Genomic DNA, 27,340 nt, shown 5'->3' with positions numbered 1-27,340 from the left:
TGGTCCTAATAGCCAGCTCAGACTTTCATTTTTGTTTCCTTTTTGGAGACAAGGTTTCTCTGTGTATCCCTGGCTGTCCTAGGATTCACTCTAGACCAGGCTGGCCTTGAATTCACAGAGATCTGCCTGTCTCTGCCTCGTGAGTGCTGGGATTAAAGGAGTGTACCACCACTGTCCAGCTTAGTTCACATTTTCCTACAAGAATCCCACACAGGGCATCAAGACTGAAGGCAGAATCTTCTGAGATGAGGTAAGTTTTTTTTTTTAATGTATCTTCTGGTTTTTTTCAATCTCCCTGGGATGGGCTAAGTGCAATCCCTCCAAACAAAGAGGAGCCAAGCCCCTTCCCACCCCTCCCACTTTCCCCAGTGAGCAGAGTACATTGTTGTGTTTAACCAAAACCAAATGAGTAGCCTGGTTTGTACTGGGTGACATGATGCATGATGGGATGCGCGATGGGATGCGTGATGGGATGCACGATGGTCCAGTGGTGGAAATGGGTCAGGCCTTGGGAAATACCTTCCCAGAGATAGCTTCCCAAGGTAAGACTAGGTGATTGGTGCTCCCTAGCCAGGAGGCCGGGGGGGGGGGGCGGGGGAGAAGCTGACCACAGAGACCTCATCCTGACTATCTATCTACAAGGCTGGTCAGGAGAGTGGTTTTAGAGGCTACCTATTTTCTTGGTCCTTCTCATCTTTTGGGCTCTTCTTTCATAATTTCAATGATCTCAAGAGGTTCCACCATGTACACCCAGCATTGTCAAAGTGCGTGCTATCATGACGTAGGGATGATTTGACTCATCTGCCCGCAATGAGGTCATTTTCCAGTACGACTGATTCCTGAGCTAGACAGCTTAGGTTCAAATCCAGGCCTTGGTGCTCCTTAGCAGTGTGATACTGGGCAAGGCACTTGATCTCTCACTTTCTCGATGAAAGCAAGTTACCAAGAACACAATGGAGTTGTTCCGCCTCAGCAGTGACACACACCAAAGGATGTGAAAGCCTGCCACAGGCATTGGAAAGCTGGACATAAACAGGAGCTCCGGCTCTCAAGAGAGAGAAACGCTATGACTAGAGAAAGCACAGTATTCTGTGGCCTCGCAGCAGAGAAAGCAGATCCTTTGTGAGCTAGGGAACACTAGAGTGGAGTCTTGAAGGACGAGTGGGGATCAGGGTGGAGATACATGGAGGAATAAGCATTGGAGACAGAGGGAACAATATCTACCATGGCAGAGAGGAAACGGCTTGACATAGGAAAATGGGGGGGGTGTATCTAGTGGGGTTGGAGCTGGAGGTGCCAGGAAGTAGAAGACAAGGCCCAGAATCAAGTGGGTACTGGCTACAAAAGGGGACTTCAGGAGCCCAGCTACGCTCCCTTTCTTACTTCTGAGTCAGGCTAGCCTGTTTTTTGGCCTTGGGGTATGCCCTGGATCATGATAGAACCTTGGCTTGGGTTCACAAGAGGCGGCACCCAAATCCAGGAAATGCTGAGGTGCTGGAGATGGCCCTGAAGATGGCTAATGTAACTGTCACTCCAGTCTCCCCACCCCACCCCCACCTCGACAAACACATTCTTCTCTGCTTCTGGAAAACATGTGTGCAAGCGAAGTTTGGCTGGGTGGCAGATGGAAGTCTTTTTCAGTTTTTTGTTCTTTTTAGCCACAAGCCTCAGCTCTTGTTACCTGGGAACCTTCGAAAACTCTTGAAGATTCACGTGAGAAAGGGCTCTGCAATGCTCAACTCCCCTGGGTGGTCCCATTCTACTTTGGGGACTGTCCCTGATCCAATGGTTCCCTACTGACCTTCCTGCTGAGAGATCCAGCCGGCCAAGGGAAGCAGCTGTCTCATGCTTGAGGAATGTCTCCTGAACCCCCTCCCACCTCCAGCCTCCTGGCTCCCAGAAGTCAACATCTCGACTCTTCTGGGCTAATGTGTGCTAAAGTTTGCAGACTTCGTAGCATGCAGCTTCCAAGATTAGCACTCAGGCAGCCAATCTTCCACTCAGGCTTGGGAACAAAAACCTTAAAGAAGGTGGGCTTGCTGGGGGCGAGGGTAGGGAAAGAAGGGGGTCAGGGCCGTTGGCCCCAGCGAGGTTCTCCAGCTTAGTTAGCTGAGTCCAATGTCAATGAACTCCAGGCTCTAAGCAGACCACCAAAATACCCCTGCCCTCTGTGGACCGGCCTCCATGGAGCACTTCTCTGTTGACTGGTCTTTTGTTCTCCAATGGAACTAAGTCCTAGCTTAGTCCCCAGCCCTACCATGTAAACAAGACAAGGACGTCATAGCTCTCATAGGTCGGGTCAGGAACGCAGTTTCAGGTATCTTTTCCAGGAATGTCCTATTGTCTTAAGTCTCTGGCATGTTAACCGCCCCCCCCCCCCATTACCACCTAACCAAGGACATGGGTGCATTTTGCAGTTCCCAGACTCTGCCCTAGCTTACATGGAGCAGTTTCAGGTCCTTCTGTGAAGGGTACAGTTCTCCACACTAAGTTTAATGACTACCCAGCCCCCTTAGTTCTTAAAAACAAATCTAAGCCTACACAAAGACTGGCTGAAGTCTGATTTTGCCAGACTTCTAACTTTTGCCTGTGATAGCCCAGTGTGAAAATTTTTATCCATAGGCTCCTTAGCAAATTTTGCAAAGTCTTTTCTTTTTATTTAATTAACTAAAAATGTTCATTTATTTTACATCCCTACTGCAGTTTCCTCTCCCTCCTCTTTTCCCCTCATCACCCTCCCTCCATCTCTCCTTTACCCCTGTCACCCATTCCTCCTCGTTGTCCAGAAACAGACAGGCCTCCCATGGGTGTCAACAAGCAAAGTGTTTTCCATCCTGGTGAACTACAGAATAGCTAAGCAGACTAGAACAGCGAGAGTACTTAGCAAAAGAAAACTCACCAGACATAAAGGTGAAGTTCATTTGGTCTGAAAATCAGTTCTACAAACAGTACAGTAGAACCTTGGCTTAATGATAGACAAGGAGAAGAAAAAGATGTGGGGGTAAGATGGGAGGGGGTCCCTATTGACAGTCTGTTTATAGCAATATATAATGTAGTCAGTGGAGCAAACTGCACAAGGGCTCTCATGCTCGGTTCATAAATGCCTGGTCTTCAGAATCAAAGGGTTCTGCCCTGACCCCATACATTAAACAAGGCTGTGTTGAATCAGTTTGTAGGGCATGACAAACCGATGAGCAAGAGGACAGAGAGTGATGTAGTTTGGTGGCAGGAGCTATGTTCATGTCCTATCTGTCTTCTCTGGACCCATTTGTTGTACCCGCTGACAAATCCTCAGCGCGTAATCTATTGCTTATCAAAGGACTATATTAGATGCTCAATAAATAGAAGAGAGAGGCTGAAGACATGAAACGGAAAGCTTTCTTGGTTGAATCAGTCAAACTTCCACAATCCTTTCCTATAGGGTCGTCCCTGCCATTAGAGGGGCAGAAGGACCAGAGGGACAGCCATGTGCTGAGGGCGAGGTTCAGGAGTCACTAAGGATCTTGAGGATTAGCCCCAAGACTTATACTACGATGTCCACTAGGTGAGCAAAGGGAGGACAGGGTGTCTCTGGGTCATCCCAAGACCTTAGCTGACAGGGTTTGCAGAGGCATGAGAATCCTGAGTTCTTTCTTGTGCTTCCCTTCTATTTACACGTCAAGTGCTATCTCTGGAGCAGCTTGTGGCAGCCACACTCAGTACTCAGCCAGTACTCAGTCCTCTTGCTCAGCGAAGAGTTGGTGCTGTTGCTAGTCAAACCAGCTGCTTAAAGCCAGGCCCATGTACTCCTGATCCTATAACCCTCCAAAATAAAAACCTCACTTAAAAATTCATGATTATGTTGGGTGATGGTGGCGGAGGAATAAATTTAGTCCCAGCACTTGGGAGGCAGAGGCGGGGGATCTCTGTGAGTTCAAGGTCAGCCTGGTCTACAAGAGCTAGTTCCAGGATGGGTTCTAAAACTACACAGAGAAATTCTGTCTTGAAAAAAGCAAAACAAACAATAAGCAAAAAAATAAAAAACCCAAAGAAAAAAACCTTTCATGATAATGACCAAGAGAAGAAACTCATTCATGAGTCATGAGTGCTACCCTTGAAGATACTTTCATTTCTAACAAACAATTCATATTATAGCAGTGAAGAGTCAGGGGGCAGAAATAGCTGCGGTAGAGTACTCTGTAATAGGCAACCCCTGGGCATGAGGATAGAAGCCAGGCGTGGAACTCCAGAGGATGAAGCTGGCGTACTGGTCCTCATTAGTGGGTGTACAACATGAGGCCCTGCTTCATCTCCCATGCCCCCTTGTGCCCTGTCCTCATCCCTGGACTCTTAGCATTTTGAAGGCTCCTTCAGCTAGACTCTGGTTTTCTGGGGGCTGTGATGAGCCTCACAGCCTCTGTGGAAGCCACAAAAGGGTGCACTTTTCCACTCACTGTGTCTGTTGAAGTTGAAACCGTCTTTTGGGGGGAATCCTATCAGTGCTGACAGGGAAAAGGTGTGTGAGAGAGAAATGTCTCAGGCTGTGAACTCGTTGGAATTATCCTGGGTAAGCCTCTGCAGGGCAACTCTTTAAAAAAAAATGAGAGGGGGGGGGCAGAGGGAAGGACAGAGTGGGAATGGTGGGGATGACAAGCAGAGCGGCTTTTGTGACAGGAGTGAGAAAGAGAATTATCAATCCTTCTGTGGCCATTTCTTTTCAGCTAAAAAATTCTATCCTCAAAAAAAAAAAAAAACAAAAAACAAACAAACAAAAAAACCAACTATGCTCTAGTTGGATTTGGAGATTCACATCTGTATTCCTGGCACTCAAAAGGCTGAAGTAGGAGAATTGCTTTGAGTTTGAGACCAGCCTGGGCCACAGGGCTAGTTCCAGGCTAGCTGGGCTACAGAGTGAGACTCTTCTCAAGCCCAAAGTGGGTCAGTAAGCTGGCTTAGTGGGTGAAAGCATTTGCGAGCCAGCCTGATGACCTGAATTTGATCTCTGGGACACACGTGGTAGAAGAGAACCAACTCCCACAGTTTGTTCTCTGACTTCGACAACATGTGCAAGAGCACACAACCCAGACACCATGCTCTCCGATTAAATGCATGTAATTAAAACAACCAAGCAATCAACAAGCTCAACTAAGAACAAAACAAACTAAAATCCACACTGCCTTCACATGAACCCTCATTAAAGACCTCCAAACTAAATATTGCAAATGGAGCTTAGTGGACCAAATGATTGCAAAAGAAGGTAGCATAAAACGCAGAACCCACCCTGGTTCCCACGTTCTCTTACCTAAGGAATGCTCCCTAGAAGAGGAAAGACATTAACTGAGTGTCAACTCGTTAGACAGATTTCCAGATGGTAAACCTGACACTACCTTTTCATCCAATGAAATTTGTGTATACTACCTTTTGCTCCACACCTACAGAGGGAAGATTATCCTAATTTCAGAGTGATAGCCCAGAAAATATCACTTGAACCGACCTGGGTCCTGTGGACCAGTCCTCCACAGGTCTTCATTTGCCTCTGTTTTTCTATTAATGAGGAGCAAATGTCGCTGTGAGCTAATACAGTGCCTGGAAGCATTGTCCATACCATCTCTATGCCTCCGAGAGATGAAAGGAATAATGGTCGACAGATGGCTGCCTCCAAAGATGTCTATTCTTTGCTTTTTTGTGAATTACGTATCTGTTGGCTATGATTTCAACTCCCCATGAAAGGAAACACAAGACGTTTGCCTTAGACACTAAAATGTTGGTCCAATATCCTACTTGGGAACCACTTACAATCTGAGCCTTTTGTGACATTTCACATCTGTAATGGCTATTGCAAGATCCTAAAGTAACCCAAAGGGACATAGTATTATGGATATTTCTTCAGGGATTCTATCTTTGGGATAAAATATATAAAATATTCCAATTTCTAAAAATATATTTATCAGCTTCATGCCTCAGAGACCCTTGAGAATTTTGAAGCAGACCTGAAGGGATACTTTTGAGAATATCCTATCCGTAAGGGTATTCAAGAGTGTAATGAGAATCATATACATACAAGTAACACTACACAAGTTGAGCAGATTGTATCTATATATGTAATCTATCTACACACACACACACACACACACACACATAACAAATAAAGAGGAGAGGATGACAAGAAGAAAGAGAAGAAGAAATAATGCGATTATAATTTTAAAAAAAACATTATATAAAAAAATGAATGTAATGGAGGGTTAGAATAGGGAGTGGGACCAGGTGGTGGTGGTGCATGCCTTTAATCCCAGTACTCAGGAGACAGAGGCAGGCAGATCTCTGTGTGTTTGAGGCCAGCCTGCTCTACAAAGCGAGTTCTAGGACAGGCTCCCAAGCTACACAGAGAAACCTTGTCTCAAAAAACAAAAACTAGAAAGAAAAAAAAATAGGGAATTAGGGATGCTAGTGTGTTTCTTTCAGAGATCCAAACAAGAAAACCCACAGAACCAATAAAAGAAGTCCAAAATGAGAAAAGTCTCAAGAACAAAACCAAACTTGGTTCTTACAGCATTCATTCCATAACCTCAATTGCATCCGCCATGACCCATAAGCTCGTGTGGCACCCAGAAATGGGAATTCAGAGCTGTAAAAAAGAAGAAGGAAGGAAGGAAGGAAGGAAGGAAAGAAAGAAGGAAGGAAGGAAAGGAAGAAAGAAAGAAAGAAAAAGAAAGGAAGAAAAAACAGCAGGGCCTCTTGAACAATGACTGACTGGGCTCAACACTTCTAATGCCTATATTGGTTTTGCATAGCTGTGCCCTAGGATAGACCACTTTGATTGCTTTGGAGCTTCCCGGTAATAAAAGGAACTATTTGTACACATGGGAGGAAAACCAGAACGTGACTTCCCATGTTGCCTTTCTCTTCTTGCTTTTCCAGCTAGCTATGCTGATCCAACAATCTTTCAGCGGAATAGAAAAGAAAAAAAGATGTTGGCAAAAACTTTGCTCCCATGAAAAGATCCTCAGGACAGAGTTTCGTGGATGCTTGAGGGAGAAAAGGAGAATCAGGAAAACAAAGTTTATTGTCCTCACTTCAGACCAACCTGATAACGACTTGGGCCTCCATCTACCTAGTATGAGGAGACCGGGAGAACCGCAGTGGGGAGCTGTCTGAGGCAGGGGAACTCAGTCACCACCCAGGAACATAGTCTACCTCTGAGAACTAGGATCTGCAGGCTTTGTCCCTAGCCCACGGACCGCCCCATTGTTTCTGCTCTGCCCGTGGATGAGTTGGCTCAGGTTCAAGAAGGAGAAGTAAGGAAATCCCATCTGGGCAGAGCGCTGCTCTGCTGCCTGGCCTCTTCCACCTTTCCTGTGCTGGAATTCGAGACAAAGCAAGTCCAAGACAGAAGCTGGTGAAGTTTGCTCGGCTCCAAACAGGCCTCCCCAAACATCTCCACTCTCTCTGACCAGGATGCAAATAAAGTGCCTGTTTCCGTCCCACTGTTTGTATCCTCAGATGAGGGAAGTGCAGTGGGCAACTGATACAGAGACTCTGAGTTTACGAGATTCCTTCTGGGGCGAAGAGGAAGAGTGTGAATTCCCAGGTCGACAAGATCACCACATGGGGCTCAAGTGCTCTAAGTGACAAGTCCCGCCTCTTTGCCATGTCTCAGTCAAAGGCAGAACACAGACTAGGTTAATGTGGGAACAAAAGAGGCTTTCTTTGGCACAGTGACCTTCCACAAGTCACTTAACCCTTCCCTGTTTCTTGCTGCCATGTGACTGAGGCCATAAATTATTAGTTGCACATGTTCAGTCGCTCAATGAAAAGTAATGGAAAAAGGGCGAACTTGCGCAGTCAACTCTACTAAGGAAACTTTGTCCATTCAAAGTCAGGTTACAGAGTGGCCTTTATTTTAATTAAAAAGCATCTGGAGATGGAAAAGCCTGTTTGGCTCAGGGCCTCCTTGGAGAAGAACCCAGGCATGTCATCTGGCTGGGCCATCTTATGGCTGTCTCGGTGGGAGCTGCCGAGGCTTTGGCACATTTTTGTGACAGGAACAGATAAGCCCCACCAAATGTCCTGCTCCCTTGGCTGCTGTTAGGAGCCTTCTCGAACACACCATCCTCAGCTAAAGCCTGTAGCGGCAGGCATTCTCAAGAGTGGGCTTCCCAACCGGGTTCTGAGGGAAAGGGGGAGGGAGTGTCTAACTTGAAGCTTATAGTCCCCAAGATATGATTGGACAACCCAGTGCTGGGGTATGTCCCCGCATTCTCTGTCACCCAGTGCTGACAGCAAAAGTAGTTCGAGATATCCTCTTGTGCCTGGGTTTTTATGTGGGCAGCAGACTCCGGAGCGCTGCTTCTCACAGGGCTCAGGATGACTGGCCAGAATGGAATGCTCCTCAGATGGGGGGAACACAAAACCTGTCTCAAGCCTGATTATGCCTTTAAAGAGGTCCTTTGTCTTGTCTGGGCCTCAGTGTCTATACTGGGAAAAAACATAACTGTGGGCCCTAAACAGAGCTGATAACAGAATCCACTACACAGAGACAGCGCAGAAAGGTGGGTAAGAGGGTGGATGGCCTAGGTTTAAGTCCTAGACTTCATCACTTCCTGTGAGGGAAACCGAGGCCAAATGACTGAACCTCTCTCTGCCTCAGTTTCCTCATCAATGAAACAGGTTTATAGCATTTCATTTCCTTGGTGTGTGTGTGCATGCGTGCGTGCGTGTGTGCTTGTGTGTGTGTGTGCAAGCCTCAGCATGCACTTGTTGGAGTTGTTTCTCTCTCTACTATGTGGGTCCTGGGGACTGAATTCAGGCTGTCAGGCTTGGCGACAGGTAACTTCATCTGCTAAGCCTTCTCAACAGCCCGAAACAGAAATATTTAAATGATTAAACTATGTGTACAAAAGCATGAATAGTTACTGCTACATATGTTACAAACTATAATTGATTACAACGTAGATTTGGGGACCTTGCCCCAGGAAATTTCGATTTCATAGGTATGGAAGCGGCCTTTGTAATAAGAAGTTTTAAATAGTGTCTTCTTCCTCTATCCTCTTGCAAGTAATAAGATGGCTGAACATGTTTCTAGAATTTTCTTTCTCTCTCTTCCTTCCTCCCTCTCCTTCTCTCTCTCCTTTTCTTTCCAAGATAGTCTTTCTCTTTGTAACAGCTCTGTCTGTCCTGGAACTCACTCCGTAGACCATGCTGGCCTCGACCTTATAGAGATCCGCCTGCCTCTGCCTCCTGAGTGCTGGGATACATACATACATACAGCCAAGACACTCCCCTATTCCCCATCTGCCCTATCTACGTCTACATACAGTCGAGACACTATATATATACAGTCAAGACCCTCCCCTGTTCCCCAGGTGCCCTACCCACCTCTATACACAGTCAAGTTACTATACATACAGCTGAGCCACTATACACAGTCAAGACACTATACATACAGCTGAGCCACTATACACAGTCAAGACCCTCCCCTGTTCCCCAGTTGCCCTACCCACCTCTACAGTCACTGCAGCACTTCCTTCTTCACACAGTGGCCTGCCTGAACTTCTCATGTTTCATATAAGGTTATGTTACTGCCCTAAAGGTTCCCCATCACACAGAGAATAAAACCAAACTCCCTTTCCATGGTCAAACTCTGTGTGCTTTGGTTCTTAGTAACACTTCCAAGCTCGTTCCTCCTGCCTCTTCTGATTTTGTATCTGTGACAGAATACTCAACAGAAATAATTCACAGGGAAGAAGAATGTTTTCTTGGAGGTTTCAAGGCCGGCCTTTCAGGAAGCCACACTAGTTCTGTACTTTCCCTCAAATATGCCAAGAACAACCTTTTTCTAAAACCATTACCCTTGTGCATCCCTCTGTCATTAACAAGTCTCCCAGCCCTTGCTTTAGTGTTTCAGACCTTGTATGTTTTATTAATTTTAAGATGTACCTCGAACATGCTATCAAAATTAGAAGCGTCCTGGTGTCTGCAGAAACAGGTTTGTTGGTAAAGTACCCAACAAGAAGGAAGATGTGAATTTGGATCCCCAGTATCCATGTAACAAGTTGGGTGTGGCAACTGTGCCTATAATCCCAGCACAGGTGAGGTGGATTCTTAGGGCATCAGTGCTTGTATAGGGCCCTAGAAAAGCTGGAAATTACTTTCCCTTGGAGGAACTGGCCTAGTTTATTCCTAGGTAACTTACCTCGTGACCATCAATAGTGTTACATAGCCAAACATAGTCCCTAAACTTACAGTGCAATTACAATGAAACATATGAACTCAACTACGAAGTCAGGATGTAGTTTGATCCTTGTCCAGTTCATAAGTGGTAGAGCTAATACCAGGAACTATGTATAATATTATTTTATATCTGATTTATTTCTTTCATTTCGATGCTTTCTTCATGCATCTCTCTATGTCCAGAACTTCCTGTGAAGTCTTGGAAAGATGTAGGAACATATAGTCTCAACATTGTTACATTTACTTGTGACTGAAACTACAAAACTGATTCCAGAGTTGGAGGTTGATCTGTGAGCTGGCATTAGGTAAATCCGGTGGATTCTGGAATTATCCCAGCTCTTCCATGGTCTCCCTCTGCAAGATACTAGACCTTCTCAGTCCATCATTGTTGGCCTACCTACCCTCCACTATTAACTGCAGAGAGCTTGGGGTGAGGGCAGACAGACACACAGAGAGACAAATGGGCAGATGGAGACAGAGAGACGGAGAGGAAGACAGAGCAAAAGAAGAGAGTCAAGAAGAAAATTTCATAAACCGGTTTACATGGGACCACTAATGAAGGCTAAAATATGGGTTTCTCTTCCGGCAAACATAATGGTTGGCTCTCACCATATAATGGCACAAAAATCCAAGTGTCATAAGTCTTTTCCAGCATGAATTGCCAGAGGTTTTCAGACAGTTGTCTTGTATCATTTATCTTTCTCTGTCCAATTCAACTCACATTGAAAACAGATGATGGGGACAACGTTTGCTAGAAGTGGGGGCAAACTTCTCTCAGAGTATTGTCTGTAACACTGAACCAGAATATGGAGTGCCCGCATGGCTTAAAAAAAATGCTGGGAAGCCATCCACACTACTTATTGTGGCCAAAGGCTTGGGAGGACACTTACTTTTCTACAAAATCCCCTTTGCTTCAGGAGCTGACATAAAGTCAACACTGGCTTTGTGCCTGACCTTATTCGTGTCCCTGTCAATCAGTGTGAGTACCAAGCACAAGGCAAGAAACTTGTGCAGGGCATCTCCAATCATGTTGGCCTCCATCTGTAGGAAAAACCGTACTTGGTGAGGCCACTGCTGCTCCAGTAAACTGTCTGGCTAGACTGACTTGCATTAGAGTGCCCAGTCAGGAAGAGAGAGGGTAAGCACATGACCCTGATCAACCTTGGATGGAGGGGTGGAATGAGAAAACAGGATGGAGGGAAGGGTGTCTTTATGATATGCAAAGGATTAGCAGTCTTACCAATGGTTAATTCAAGCTCCCAGGGAAAAGAGCCCACTTGGTGCTAAAACTTTCTCCTCATCGCCCTCAAAAGAAGGACTCCCTTTTACATCACTTCTAGTGGGAATTCACAAATTGGCATCATTCAGGAACCAAGAGAGTTTAGGAGTAAAATGTCATCTTTTTCAGAGCCAGAACATTATCAAGTGTTATTGTTAAAATAAAAAAAATGCTCTAAATCAGATGCATTGGTATATGCCTGGAACTCCAACACCCAGGAGGCTGAGGCAGGAGGATCTAACATTTGAGATTAGTTGGGTTTCATAGGGAATCCTGTCTCAAAAATGCCAAAACAAACAAAACGCCTCCAGTTGGCACTGCCAGGACATTTCCTTCATCAAGAGACCATGGATGTGGTGGAAACGGCAGTCTCTGTGGCTGAGAAGTCTGGTGTGGAATTTAAGCAGCAAAATGGCTCAGGAGGAACAATAATTAGAGCTCTACCGGACAGTCCACAGACAAAAACACATGTAGACAGCTGTGCAAGTCAGCTTGTGCTTAAACCTAACCTTAGTGACATCCCCCTCAAACCTCACAGACTATATACAAGGGCCATTCGGGGCTTGGACTACATAGAAGAAGGACAGTCATTTCCTGAATCTGTCTATTGGTAGAAAAGAACAAACATTTTCCCTTGATCATGGAAGGGTACTTAGCCTCCAAGGGGCCCCAATAGGGCAGCTGTCTGTCTCTGCAGGGCAGTAACTTTTGTCCCTGTTGAGTGAGTGGCCATGTGGCATGTGCACTTCTTGAAAAACATGCTCCAGCTTGTGTCCCTGCTATATTTGAGATGCTGAAAGCGGATCCATCAGGAACTAGATATTTGCAGCATTCGGTGGCAATGCCACAGTGTCGCTGGGCTGAGGCTTAAAGTGAAACAGGAACTGAGTCTATGACCAGATACATAGGCGCCCCTTCTCAAATGCCTCAGCCCAATGCTATCATCATTTGCTTAGGTTAGATCCCAAAATAGCTTCCAGGCTAGGTCAGAGGCCAGGAGGCCAGGAGGTGAAGCAGGAAAATACACAGACTAACCGATCTGAAGAGAACGATCCAGGATGACAGTTAGGCACTCTTCAAATAGCTTTGGCTACCAAGGGAGTCCCCAAAGCCAGTGAAGACACTGCTTTGGAATATGAAGTAAATGAAAACCAGGAGGTCAATAAGCCAAGCTCTGCTGTTGATGAGGTCACAGTGAGGTGGAGCCTAAGAAAGGCTCATGCAGAGATCATCTGGGTTTTAGCCCAGGACCCAGTCACTGCATGACCTTGAGGAAATCCATTCTTCTCGAGCTCTCTAGGCTCATCTAGACAATCAAGGGTGGGACCTGATGACATAGGAGTTCTTTCCAGCTCCAGCATTCTGTGGTCAAGAGTAACTCTGATACAGTTTAATAAAAATGTATGCTTTAGATATAATATAAAATATAATTTTCCTTATGAAATATACACTCAGATTTTAAAGCTCAGAAATAAATGCACTCAAACAATATTAAAAATATCTGTCTTGTGGCTGGAGCAATGGCTCAGTGGTTAAGAGCACTGGCTGCGCTTGCAGAAGACTCAGATCTGGTTCCCAGCATGCACACGGTGGCTCACACCCATCTGTGACTCCAGTTCTATGGGATCTAGTATGCTATGCTGGCCTCGAACACTTCATACACATGGTGCACAGACACATGTGCAGGTAAAACATTCATGAGCACAAAAACATTTAAATTAAAAAATTATTTTAAAAATCATGTCTCTGTGTCATTGTATTAACAGTTGTCTTTCCATTGTAGCTGCCTGCATTTGTAAACTTTTCTGTATTAGCATACAGCATTTGTGTTGAAGACACACGCAATTCCTACTTCTAAGGACTGGGTAAAAGGAAATGCTGACTGATGAGACACATGCTAAGTCAGAGAGTAATTCTTGCAGGGGATAGTTAAAAACACAAGGGATACCAAGGAGGCAAAATTACTGCTTTTGTTCTTTCTGTGGGCTGCTCAGTTTTGTTAAAAAACTAAATGGAAGAAAGGGTGACTTTTCCTGACTTGATACCTGTTCCTCTCAGGCAGCCATCTTGTTCAGCACAGGAAGACAAGGCGAATGATTCTGACATGCTCAGCCCTATCTATGCACCACTGGATAAATGTCATGAAATCTAGGCTGGACCTATCACAGCTGCCGAATGGAGGGCAATACTCACATTCATAAAAGATTCTGCATCAGTCTCTTATGAACCCTAGATAGAAGACAAGTCTTCCTTTAAGCCCTGAATTAGTCCTAGGTTCAGAGCTAATATGACCTTTAATGAAGTTGACCAAGGATCTAGGCTTTTCCTGATGGTTCCCTTCCCAGAACCCTAATTGTGGTGTGGCTTTTTGCACCCCCCCCACTCACAATATGACCAAGATTCATAGTTCTTAGCTTTCTTATTGGAAGTCCGTAGGGGTGAACTAATGCCAACAAGGAATTAGGTGAAACTGTAGGAAGAAACAATCACATACCCTTAGTGGGGACATGAAAGTTAACAAGGGGGTAAGTGCAGACGATGAGGCTTGCCACTGCGCCTCAAGTCCTGTGCCTCTCTTATGGCTGATGGTGAATTAGCAAAAGGGGATTATAAAGGGATGTTGGTACTAGGGCTCTGCCACAAACCAGGCTATCATGGATAGAATAATAGAACAAAAGCAAAGTCATTGAAAACACCCAATGAAAATGTGTGTTAGCATTTCCTGAGCATGGCAAAGGTAGAAGGGGCCTTCCGGTTTCTTTAGGTCAGCTGTTCTCAACCTGCGGGTTGTGACCCCTTTTGAGTCAACCACCCTTTCATGGGGGTTGCCTAAGACCATCGGAAAACACAGATATTCACATCACAATTCATAACACTAGCAAAATCACAGTTCTAAAACAGATACAGAATAATTTTAGGGCTGGGGGTCACCACAATATGATGAACTGTATCAAAGAGCCACAGCATTAGGAAGGTTGAGAAGCACTGCCTAGACCACCAGCCGAGTTAGCACTAGGTGGCAAATTCAAGGATTTCTAGGAAGCTCTGCTCACAAACATGGTGTAAGAGTCTTCTCTTTATTAGGGCCTACCTGGCTGCTTTGCCGGCCCTGGTTTTATCACTTCCTGTCACTGTATGGCAAGCCAGTGGCACAGTGGGAAGAGTGGAAAGGGCTTGCTTTTGTTCTTAATTGGGATCTACCATCCTTTGAAGACTTTCCTTTCTAATCTGTACAGTGAGGGACATCGTGCTACTTTCTCAGATGTTTGCTTCAGGTCTAATAGAGCGAAGGTCTATGTAAGACCCCGACTGTGACATCTGGTATACTGTCAGTCTCAATATATGGCAATTACTCCAAGTTTTAAGAGGTCTCACAATAGGACCTGGAATGGGAAGTTGGAGGTGAGCCTATGAACTATTAAAAAGCGTTGTGAGAAGACAGGAGACAAGGCAAGAGGTAGAAAGACTTAAAGAGAAACTTCATGTGTCTCCCTGACCACCAAGTCTGACTCCACCAAGCAGATTTAGAAGTCCTGGCTGTCTTCTCTGAAAATCCACCCTCAGAAAACCACCCTCACTCTCTCTTGTCCTGACACTCAAACCTGCTGTTGCTTTCTGTCAAGGCAGACAGTCTCCAATCAGCTCACCTCATGGAAATCAGGGATGAAACGATGGGGTTACAAAGTCCAAAAGCGTTTGTTAGCGATGCTTGGGGAGGGGGTAGCCTTTAGCTCATTGAGAAAGTGTGCGACGGGCAAGAAAGCAAATATTATTAAGCTTCTTCCCTTCCTCGCTTGGTCAAATGATGTGGTGTGATGTGAAGTCGTGATATGAGTCACTGGCGCAGCTGCCATACAGTATTCATCACAGAGGCGCTGGATTCCGTACAAGGGGCCCCCAAAGGTTCCTTACTACATAGCTAGCCAGCAGTTCTTTGAAAGGTTGCATTGGGTGACAAGGACACTAAATCCTTGCATGGCTTAGTGCCCCAAGAACGGACAACTGGAAATTACAGCATGGCTTTGCTCTCCTCTATTTCCAGAAAAGAGAAGTTTGAATTACTCACATGGGCCATCCCCACCCTTTCCTTGATGTTTTCTGGCTTTGAAGACACTTACATGCCTGCTCCCCTGTGTTTAAAGCCTTACGCCACAACGGCTTTATGAAAACAATATGTCTTTTAAATTAACAGTAAATAAAAAGGAGACTGTCACTGGAACATCATCCTGGGTAAAGTTTCCAGATTTAAAATGAAAATTTAATGACCTCCTGACCTCAATCCTAAGTTCCTATACTTCTAGCTGCTTGGAAACTCTCTCTACTTGGATCTTCCACTACACCCTCCAGCTCGTTATATCCCAAAGCAAAGGCTTCACCATGGCCCCAAACTACCTTCTGCTTTTATGGTTTTCCTTTCAGACCAGGGCACTACCCCATTATTCAGGCCAGAAAACCTTGGCATTTTCTCAGGCTCCCCCTTTTTCCTTCACCTGCCATTTCATCGAGGACTGGGTGTGGCTGGGCAGCCTTTGACTTGGCTTTGGGTTGGCTTCTTTATTCTCCCCGCCACCATCCCAGTTCAGGTCCTGGTCATACCACGGCTGGCTTCCTAGAAAAGCCCACCCAACTGGTCTGATTTTGTTCTAGCCATACTTTTGACCCCTGTCAGATTAATGTTTCGAGAACTCTACTTTCAGCATGTCACATCTTTATTTAAAATTCCCCACTGGCTCCCTGCTGAAGGTTGCGGCAAATCTGAGTCCATCTACCATTCCAGATAGCTTCTGGCATTTCAAAGCATCAGCCTACTTCTGTAAGCCAGTTCATCTGCGCCATCTTCACAGATGAGAAAATTCCCTCTCTTGCTGAAAACCTTTATTTGTGTACACATCTCCTTCTAGATTCCCGGATTTAGAAACCCTTCATTCCTTTAGTTTTTTTTTTTTTTTTTTGCGTTATGGGTGGTCTTGAATTATCAGGTCCTCCCTGAGAACCTGCCCTTAGCTGTCTGGCATACAGGAGGACTTACCATGTCTGTTGCCTTTACGGTGGACTTGGATGATAATTTGGGCCCTGCCACAGACTCAACATGTAACATAGGGAAGGTCCCTCTCCCCTCCCTGGTCTTTGGTGTCCTTCTAAGTAAAATGAGTTAAACTCTAGTTCTCCAACATATATCATTTGCATAGCATCTTCATTTGCCATACTGAAGTCTGACTCTACACTTACTTTTTGAAAGGTTTGCTATGTGGCCTATTTAAACACACACACAAATTACATATGTATATTTAAATATATCTATTTAAACAGCTCTATATCCACTTTGAATATTTACTTAAATATACTTTAAATATATTCTGGCTTATTGAAATAGACAAATTGTGTGCATGTGTGTATTCATGGGTGGGTGGAAGCACACGTGTATGGACAGATGCATGTGCATGTGTGTGTATGCACTGAAGGTCAGAGGTCAACCTTGGGTGCTATTCTCCTGGCGCCATCCACCTTGCATTTTGAGAGAGCCTGGAACACTTGCAACAGGGTAGGCTGGCTGACCAGAGCGTCTCAGGGATCTACCTGTCTTTAGACCCTCAGTGCTGGAATTACAAGCCCATAACCACCATTCCTAGCTTTTTTTTCCTTAAAAAAAACACACAACATGGGTTGTGGCGATGGCATGCACTGTACTGACTGTGCTATTATTTCCCAAGCCCTAAATAGACTTTCATTGGTGCAAAATACACAGAAAAGCATCCTACTAATGGAAGCAATGTTAAGTGACTAGTCCAGCTGTGTTAAGTGCATCCATGTCATGTGACCATCGCCATCCTCCATCTCCAGAACTCTTCTCATCTCCCTGGACAAATCTCTCTTGCCATGAAGTCTTCATTTCTCCCTTCTTCCTCGCCCAGGCAACCACTGTTCTAGGCCTGAAAACTAATCTAGATACTTCCGAGGAGTGGACCCCTTCATGATTTGTCCTCTTGTGGCTAGCTTATTTCACACAGCAATCTATTCTCAAGGCTCAGCTAACTGGCAGCATCATTTCCGGACTCGTGGTTCTATAAAATATTTAGTCTTTTCAAGACACACAGAATAAACACAGAAAGTCAAATATTCATGCCTGCAGCTCCTCCAGCAATGTGCTTCACACTTGTCTGGAAACAATGATTCGATTCTGTCTATGAAAATCTATGGCTCCCTGGAGCCCTGGTTTTTCAACATGCTTGATTATCAGAATTCCTCAGGTGGCTTTGAGAACATACCCGGGCACTATTACAGGTCTGCTAACACACAGTCCTCACATAGCCTGGACACCAACGAGCTCCTGAGATACTGCTGACCCTCAACCAGGTTTGGGGATCACTGCTCTGTGGATGTCTTGAAGGCAGAGCTCCAAGCTCTCTGCTCTTCCTCTGTTTCCAGCAGCACAGTGCCCAGTGCAGAGGCTGACTCCGAGACATCATATTGACTAATAAACTGAGAATGTCTAGAAATAAAGGGAAAGTTAGATTTTAAATAAACTTTTTATAGGGGGGTGGTGTTTGTTGGTTTGTTTTAGAACTTCTCCTGTAAAAATAGGGACAGTGATACCCTACTTTATGTGCCTTGCTGTGGCTTAAGTCACACATATGTAGAAAAGTAATGGCGGCGCCTGTGAAAATGTATTGCACACTTCCTGCGAGCCCAAGCACCAGGCTAAGTGCTGTGGAAGACAGACAGGAAGATTCAAACATAACTCCTGCTCTCACAGAGCTCGGAATCTGCTGGGGGAAAGCAAATTAATCCAGATGGAATAAGTGAGGAGCCATGATTTTGGAGAGGGGCAGGCATTTGGTCCAGGTGCACTCTGGGCAGACTGCATGCTTAAGACTTGAATTAAGCCCTGAAGGAAAAATAGGATCTGAAGAGAGAAAAGTGGAGAAGCCAGAACATTCCAAGGGAAAAGAACAGCATCCAATGTGGCTGAGGCAGTTACCCATGTGGTATATTTCAGCTGGCCCACTGAGATTTGTCTCATCAGCTGCAAAAGAACTCTGGAAAATTGCCTGTGTAGAAGTCTGTTCTTTAGCATGGCCTGTGTGGAAAGGCAAACACACCTGCACTAGCTTGTGTCTGACTTCACTTGCACCTTGGGGTGCTTTCATTAAACCTGAGTCCTTTGGTACCATTACGTAGGATAGGATACAGTTATGTAGGATAGGCAGAGGGATGGGACTCTGGTTAGTAGAGGCCCAAAACCCAATGACTCTGGAGCTCTAGAAAAGGTTTCTACTGGGAATCTAGAAAATAGCCGAGGACCTAGAGAGGGTAGCAGGCAATAGGGTGTTCAATTGTCAGCAGGGACATCATTCTGAATATGAGGAAGGAGCATGTCCTTACCGGAATCTGTTTCAACTGGCGTCTTCGGTTGATGTGCATGGAAGTTTTGCAAATCAGAGCTAACATGCACATCTGCATTAGAAAAACACCAAGCTCCCCCATTGGACAAAAGAAGATTTGTCACAGATGGGTTATTCCATTTGACGAGTACTTGGTAAACAGACCATGACAGGCATGGCGATGCGGTTCCCTGGAATCAGGGTAGAACAGGTTTTCCATTTTTATATACCTAGGTTTTCCTTAATCACCTCAATGTTTGATTCCTAGGTTTGATCTCAGGTTTGGAAGGGGGGTCCTGTCCAAAGACTATTGCTCCCTCCCCAGAGAAGGCTGCATTTGGCAGAGATTGCTCCAGGAATTGCTGTTGAGTGCAAAGGAAGCTGATCTGCCCTCAGGGCTGCACTTGGTGTGTCTCTTCTGGGCCAGCCTTTCATTCCCTGCAGCCATTGCACCAGTGAGCTCGGTCAGCCAGCCAGTCTTTGTTTGCCTTGGCATGTCCTCAGCTAACTTGGGCAAAGATGTTTAGGAAAATGTTCAAAGAGGTTGGCTCTGGCTCTTCAAGAATGGGCTAGGACATGAGTGCCGGTCCACTTTTCTTTTGTTTTACTGTTTTCCCCACACAGCCAGTTCTTGCCTGGTATAAGAGATACTTAAGTTTGTGCTTCAATTAGGTACATTTGTAATCAACCCCTGAGGTAATTCACAAACGCTTCCCTTGGAGTCCACAATGTGCTAAGTTCTCATGTCAGAGGAAGGGAAAGGCAGAGACCTGTCTCCAGAGTAAACATTTAGCTCGCAAGATGGAGGAGAAAGAGGTCAGTGCAAAATTATTAGAGCGTTAGGTGGGGGTTGACTCTCAGTGACAAGTGTTTGGAAAGGCAAGAGGGGGGTTCTGAGGAGAAGTGGCCTAGTAAGGTCTCCAGTAGGGAGTGACTTCATAGTAAGCTGCACCGTGACAAATAAGCTCAATTAAGTCTTCTCATTTCATCACTGTCTTTGAGCATTGGTCCTCCTCCATGCTCCATATATGTTTGGTCTCTGGAGCATCTCTGCTCATCTCCCAATGCTTGGCTATCAACATGCTTGCACTCACGTCTTCCCTCCAGTTCACAGTTACACACGTATGAACAAGTTCAAAAGTCACCTCATTCATGAACCCACTTCTGTCAACCCAGTTCTGTACACCCCATACCCTTGAATCCCTACCGCTCGTAGGTCTCTGTCTCATTTGATGCACCACACTTAAACTACTTGCTATAGAGGTGAACAACTGCTGAGGGCTTTGTGTCCCTGAGCATCAAGGCCAAGTGCTTCCAAGCATCCTTATATGTAATCCATAGGACCATCCTCTCAGAAACTCTTATCATCATTTTACTGTTAAAAGAACAGAGTTTCGGAAAGATTCACTTTGCCAAAATCATCGAATCAGTAAATGGTAGAACTCACCTTCCTGTGACCTCTCCTAACTTCCACACGAGTGTTAAGAGACCTATTGCAAGCTCACACACTTGCCATTCTTATAGGAACTGGCCAATGCACAAAGAAAAGAGAGAAGAGATCAACTGGAAGTCACATGGGCAATTATCTCTGCTGTCCCCCACAGCCTATTTTGCTCCCATTTTAGCTTGAGTTGGAAGGTGGGAATTTGTGGTTTGCTTATATGACCCCCATTCCTGCGGGCTCTCTACAGTATGGTTTTTCCTACTTCAGCACAGATTTCTTTTGTTTCTCTTGGTTTCCAGCTATGTAGGCCAGGCTAGTTTTGAGTTCTTGGTTCTCTCGCCTCTCTCTAGTGCTAAAATCACCAAGCATATACCACCACATCCCACTTTCAACGTAGCTCATAAATGCAAGCTAATTGGCTTGGTTCTTGACTAAAACATGGCCATGTGGCATCACGTTGGAGGTAGCTGATCCACGTTTGACTTACTGAAAAATGCTATACATCTGTCTCTTGTGTAGCCCCGTTTAAAGGACGTTTTTCTTCCTTTGGGGCTGGGGATCAAATTCAAGGCTTCCTGCTTGCTAGATGAATTCTCAATCGACTGAGTTGCATTCTCATCGCCCGAAGGAATTGTTGAGGCTATATTTTGCCTACAAATGATTTGTTTTTCTTAGCAAGGACCTAACCATTCCTAGGGAAGGCCCTTAGGATTCTTGTTTTACTTCTTCCACTGGCATGAAAGTTGTGGGGGGAGAGCCAGTGTCTTACATTTGGTGTCTCCACAGTGACCCATACTTCTTTAAGTCGGTCAGAGAAGGTGGCTTTAAAAAAAACCAATAGATTCACAACATGCCCTTGTCAAAAATTACCATACACGTTCATTTCTCCAGCAAACTCAGAGTTCCTGAGATACCTGCCAAGCTCTCCAGAGATGGAAAAAAAGATTCATGTTACCATGTGTATCCCAAGACTTGTTGGCACCCTCTGTGCTATTTCTAGAAATGGAATCTGTTTGTTACCACACCAAGGCTGGTCATCCGGGTACCTGGCAGTTGTCTCCCGATGCCTGTTCAGCTGTCAGCTTCTTCCTCCTGCTTCTGTTTGCTCAGTGATTTCCTTGAGCAGACCTGACTATTTTGAGGCTAAGTCACAGCTGTCAGCATTTCAGGCGTAGCACACGTGTTTCTAGAATTAGGTGGAAATATTTGAGGCCTGAAAAAGTAACTATAGTGTCCTAAGTATGAAAGAAATATTTAGGCAAGTATCAACTGGCAGCAGCCACACTAAAAAGAATTGAGTCCCCAGTAACACAAGGAGAGGAGGACATCAGAGCCCAGTCATCTTGGGTTACTCGCATTTTAATAGTAGGGGATAAGTTACTAAGCTACTCACAGAGTTTTTATTAGCATGTCATTAAGGAACTGCCCAAACACGAAAAGATTGTTTGCTATAAACAGTGATATGACAGAATTGACCAAATACATGAATTCTATTCTAAAAGAAAAGACTCTTTGATGTAAAAAAAAATCACCTCAGTTATGCATGTCTGAGGGATGCTTTGGAAGTCAAACTGTCTCTTGACCACGTTCTTTTAAAGTTTGAGCATTGCTGCCCTCCAATTGTGTCAGTACAATGCTGACCGAAGGCACTCATACTGTAGCTCTGAAGCCAATTGTTTAGCTGTTACTAGGTGTCCTGGAGCCAGGCTGAGGAAAAGCAGAGAATTAGTTTTAAGGAATATGAAGATACCACTGCAAAAGAAAGGACACAGAAACGTCTTCAACTTTCAAGATCAAGGTGAATCCAGCGACTTAGTACAGATCAAGTCAATCATCTTTCCATTCAGACGTTCTTTTGGATTCCTTTATTTGGGTGTGTTGGAGGATATCAAGTCTCTCTTCAATTTTGCCTTTCATTGAATTGCTATTATAATATGTGATGCAACAGATGAAGCAAAAATATACCTAACAATGTCCCTGTCATCCAGACCCTAGGGACAAAAGCCATTGTAGAAGTAAATGTTCTGGAAAGAAGCGATTGTGGCACCAATGAGGTAAAGGCCATGATTTCAGTCCTTGGAAGGATCGATTACCTTCACTTCCCTATAGATGATTCTGACATAGATAGTCTTGGGACCATGCTCTCAGAAACACTAGAGAAGAGACTAAACCCAGTCATTTCTATGGTCTAAAGAAAACCAAAATCTTAACAGTCATTACTTTTAGTCTCTTTTGAAATTTTGCTTTTCATGGAAACATGTGCCTCTGTGATCATTTTGTTCCTACTTTCTTCCAGTCAATAAATTATTGATAAAGAGATTACTGAATTAGATCATATGCTGGAGAAGTTCAAGCTTAAATCTCTAGCCCTCGCACTGCTCTGCAGTCTAATCCTGACTTAATCAGTTAGTTATTTTACCCTTTTGTAAACTGAAAATCTGTCTAAGAAACATCTGGTAAATTTTGGATGAAAAGCACTGAGAAAAACGTTTGCATCACAAGATTAACTCCCGCTCCTGCCCCCCCCATCTATGGTTGCCAGATTTACAGAAAAAGGGAGTAGGCGTCCAGTTAAATTTGAATTTCAGATAAACAACAGTTGATTTTTGCTATAAGTACATATGTGAGGGTATAGAAGCACTAGGTATTGTATTGGTTATCTGTAATTCAGATTTAATTGGTTGCCCCGTATTTTATCTGGCAATACTGTCTCTACCACCACTTTTTTTTTTCCTAGAGCCTGTACTTTCTAAGATTTGGGCAAGAAGAGAGACTTTTGTAACTCAAGGCCAAGGAGGAAATGAACACTCATTTAGCATAATACAGGAAAGGAGAAATGCTAGAAAGAGATTAACTGTCCACACTGGAGAAAGCTAGGTTGTTTCGGTCCAGTGATGGGAAGGGATGGAGTGTGATTGGGCAAACACATCCATGGCATCCCAAAGAAGGTGCAGTAAGTCCTTCAAAAAAACAAACAAACAAACAAACAAAAAAAAACCACAATCCAACACCCGATTCCACAGCCTCAGAAAGAAAAATCAAGAACTAAGGAAATGAGGTGTTACTACACCAGGTAGTACAATCCCAGAGTCTTATGGCTTGGCTTCTTTTTGAACTGCTGAACCCATTCACAACTGGGGGCCAAGAATTAGATTGAGAGGAAGATGGAGAAAAGGCTCAGCAGGGAAGAGCTCTTGCTGCTCTTTCAGAGGACCTGGGCTTACTTTTGAGAACATCTTTAAGTCCAATTTCAGGAGAATCAACACCCTCTCCCAGTCTTTTCAGGCACTGCATGCATGTGGTGTACATACACACATGCAGGCCAACAGACACACACACACACACACACACACACACACACACACACACACACACAAGCAAATCCTTTTGAAAAGATTAGAATTACATCAGAACATCCACTGTGCTCTCTTTTGCTTCACCGTGTGCCATATTACATTGTTTTGCCTTGAAAACCAGGCTCAACTCTTGTCTTCAGGCACTGGCCTTCCTTTTGCACCTTCTCTCCTAATTCACTTTTTCTGCCTCCAGATCTCTAAGCGCAAACATGTGTCTGTTACTATCCCAATCTTCTTGCCAATATGAATTTACAATGGTAAAGAAATTGCTTTGCTTGGAATTCAGACAAATGGGGGGGGGGTATTTGGAAGTTGTAAGGTGAGGGTGGCTTCAAAATATAAAAAGTATCCTCTTCTTGACAAAACGGACGCATGCTTATTATAAAAAAAAAATTGAACAAAGTATAAATGAAAGGAAATAAATAACACGAATCACAAGACCCAGAGATAAGGGGGCTGGAGAGATGGCTCAGTGGTTAAGAGCATTGCCTGCTCTTCCAAAGGTCCTGAGTTCAATTCCCAGCAACCACATGGTGGCTCACAACCATCTATAAAGACGTCTGGCGCCCTCATCTGGCCTTCAGGCATACAGACAGAATATTGTATACATAATAAATAAATAAATATTAAAAAAAAAAAAAAAAAAAAAAGACCCAGAGATAAGCACTGTTATCATTCTTATCATCATTATTACTATTATTAGCATTGCATGTGTATGATGTGTGTGTCTGTATGGATGCGTGTGCATACATATGTGATGCAGTGCATGCGTGGAGGTCAGAGGTCAGCTGTTGGGAGTCAGCTCTCTTCTTCCACTATGGGCTCTAGGGTGACACAGGTCTTCAGGCTTCTGAGACATGTGGCCTTACCCTATAAGCCCTCATCCTGGCTCTAAATATTCACTGTTAGCATTTTGGTAATGATAGGCCCTCATTCATTCATTTATCTATTTCATGAACAAATAAATATCAGTGCACAGTTGACATCAAATACCACTTTATGCTCAATAAATAAAGCAAAAACAAACCACACCCAAACACCTATCTTCATGATCCTATTTACAAAAGCACTCAAGCATACACATGTATGATTTTACATTATATATGGCACACACTATATATGGGCCTCCTATTTCATGTAGTAATATATTATGGATGTCTTCATATGTCAATTAAAATACCTTTTTTTTTTTCGAGACAGGACTTCTCTGTAGCATGGTGCCTGTCCTGGAACTAGCTCTTATAGACCAGGCTGGCCTCGAACTCCCAGAGATCCGCCTCTTCTGCCTCCCGAGTGCTGGGATTAAAAGTGTGCACCACCACTGCCTGGCTAAAATATCTTTAATTGTTTAATTTTAGTGTCTGCCTGCTATTTTATATGTACCACAGTTTATTTAACTGTTTCCTTAAAGATACTGATTTCCAATGCTGTTATCATAAAATTGTCATCTATAGATTTGACCCAATCATGGATTAAAAAATATTAGATTGTTACTGATGTATACCATGTAGCTAGGTCTCAAATGGTAGCACCTATTCTGAACAGACTTTTGTCTTATTATTCGATTAGCAATGCATTGTAGCAATTACTTAGTGTTTACACTTTACAGTTATTATAAGTAATCTAGAGATTACATGCAAAAATTGAGAATAATTACATAACAGAGCTGAATTCAATTTCCAAAATTTAGAAGGAGGTGGAGGAGAAAAAAATTGATTAACCCAATTAAAACCAGTGAAGAATAATAGAGAAACTCTACAAAGCAGTGATAGGACGTAAAGTAAAATGCAAAGAGAGAGCACTGGAACAGTTTGTGCAAAGCATCCTGCCTAGACAGGGCCACCTTACCTTCAGGACGCCACACAAAGTCGAAAAGTAAAAGATAGGAAAGTATAAACCAGGCAAACACTAACCCAGAGAAAGGGCATAAAACTATATTCACCTCAGATTTTAAAACATCTTGGCAAAGTATCATTGAGATTAAACAGATCATTACCCATTAAAGAGAAAATTTCAATAAAATGGTGTAATAATCCAAATGTTATGTATCTGGCAATGGAAACACTGTAGCTATAAAGATCTTGTAATATTATGGATAATTCTATGCCAATAAAATTGAAAGTGGATAAAACAATCCAGAGCAGAAGAGAAGAAAATAGCTCACATTTGTAAGACTATTGCAATTCGGTCCTCAAACCAGACAAGAACAGTCCGAGGAACAAAAGCATTGGTCAACTCCTCCCATGAACAGAGACAAATTTTGAAAAATAATCTGATGACACCAAATCCCCTCATGCATGTGACCATCCAAGATGTGCTCCAAGAATGCTCCATGTTAGAAAATCGCATGCTAGGACTCCCCACTGAGCAGGTGAAAGGGAAGAAAGCAAATGGCCAGCACAGCTATATGAAAAAATGATGCAATCCACATGTGTAATAAGAAGATCTCAAAAAAATTGGCATTAGAAAATCTACTTTGTTTGGTAAAAAAAATCCACAAGAACTGTACAACACACATCATACATAACAAAGATTCTACAAACATTTATCTTAAAATGCGAGAGAAAACAGATAAAGATGCCTGCCATTCCTGCTTCAGTTTAACGCTGTAATCGAGACGCAGCGAGCACAGGCTGTGGATGGGGACAGGCTGTGGGCTGCTTGCCTGGTGTGTGCAAGGCCCTTGCTTTGGTTCCCAGAACACAAGTAAATAGATAAATATCAAGTAACTAAATAAATCTTAGCAAACATACTAGTTTAAAAAAAGAAAAAAGAAAAACTTCATGCCTGAGAATGACATTGATTGCCTGTACAGAAAATGTGAGAGGACCAAGATGGAAGCAGAACTAACAAGAGCATCCAATATGGATACTAGATGTACTAATAGGAAGAACCAGTATCGTGTATCCCCAGAAATAACCAATTAGAACACAGACATTTTAAAGGAATGCTATTATTCAAACGGTATGCTTTTAGTAAGGCACTAGGTTTGAGTCAAGTGTCACAAGTTGCTTTAGGCATCTTAGTGCATGCCTTATACAGTGGTACCCACTTCTGCCCACTCAGCCTCCACTAATAGTACGGCTAAACACACAATGATCATAGGAGATTTTATGAGGAAAATGGTTGAAAAAAATCATAAAAGATGCTCTTGTACTTTTAGTTCTAGGATGAGATAAATTAAAAGTATTTCCCCCTGTTCTTTCTGCCAAGTACAGTTGACCCTGAACACTGTGTATAGAGCAAGCATAAGGAGACCTAGAAAAGAGAACACATAGCTAAGGATATTGGGAACTGAGGAAACACTGAGTTTCCTCGGGTTTCTATTTAACCTTATATATCCCAAGTAGGGTGCTAGAGAAGCCAGCAATGCAAGAACATCAATAAGTATAGACCAGGAAAAATCCTACTCCCTTTAGCAAGGAAAAAAAAGAAGCCACCTAGTCAGACAGAAAACACTTAGCAATGGTTTCTCTCTGCTTCAGTCTGACTCAAAGTGTGGTGCCCCTTCTCCTATATTCTACCACTATATTTGTGCCAAGGAAAGTCTGTTCAAACAGAAGATGTAAGAGCCAGAGTCTCTTGATAAATTATTCCAAATTTCAAAATTTTAATTAAAAAAAAACCATATTGTACCAGAGCCAAGAAAATCTCTGCATAAAGCTGAAAA

The sequence above is a fragment of the Microtus oregoni genome, unplaced genomic scaffold (assembly GCF_018167655.1).
Source record: "Microtus oregoni isolate MIOR12 unplaced genomic scaffold, Mior012 000052F_ref0000163, whole genome shotgun sequence".
Classification (NCBI taxonomy): Eukaryota; Metazoa; Chordata; class Mammalia; order Rodentia; family Cricetidae; genus Microtus; species Microtus oregoni.
This window is presented reverse-complemented; position numbering follows the sequence as displayed.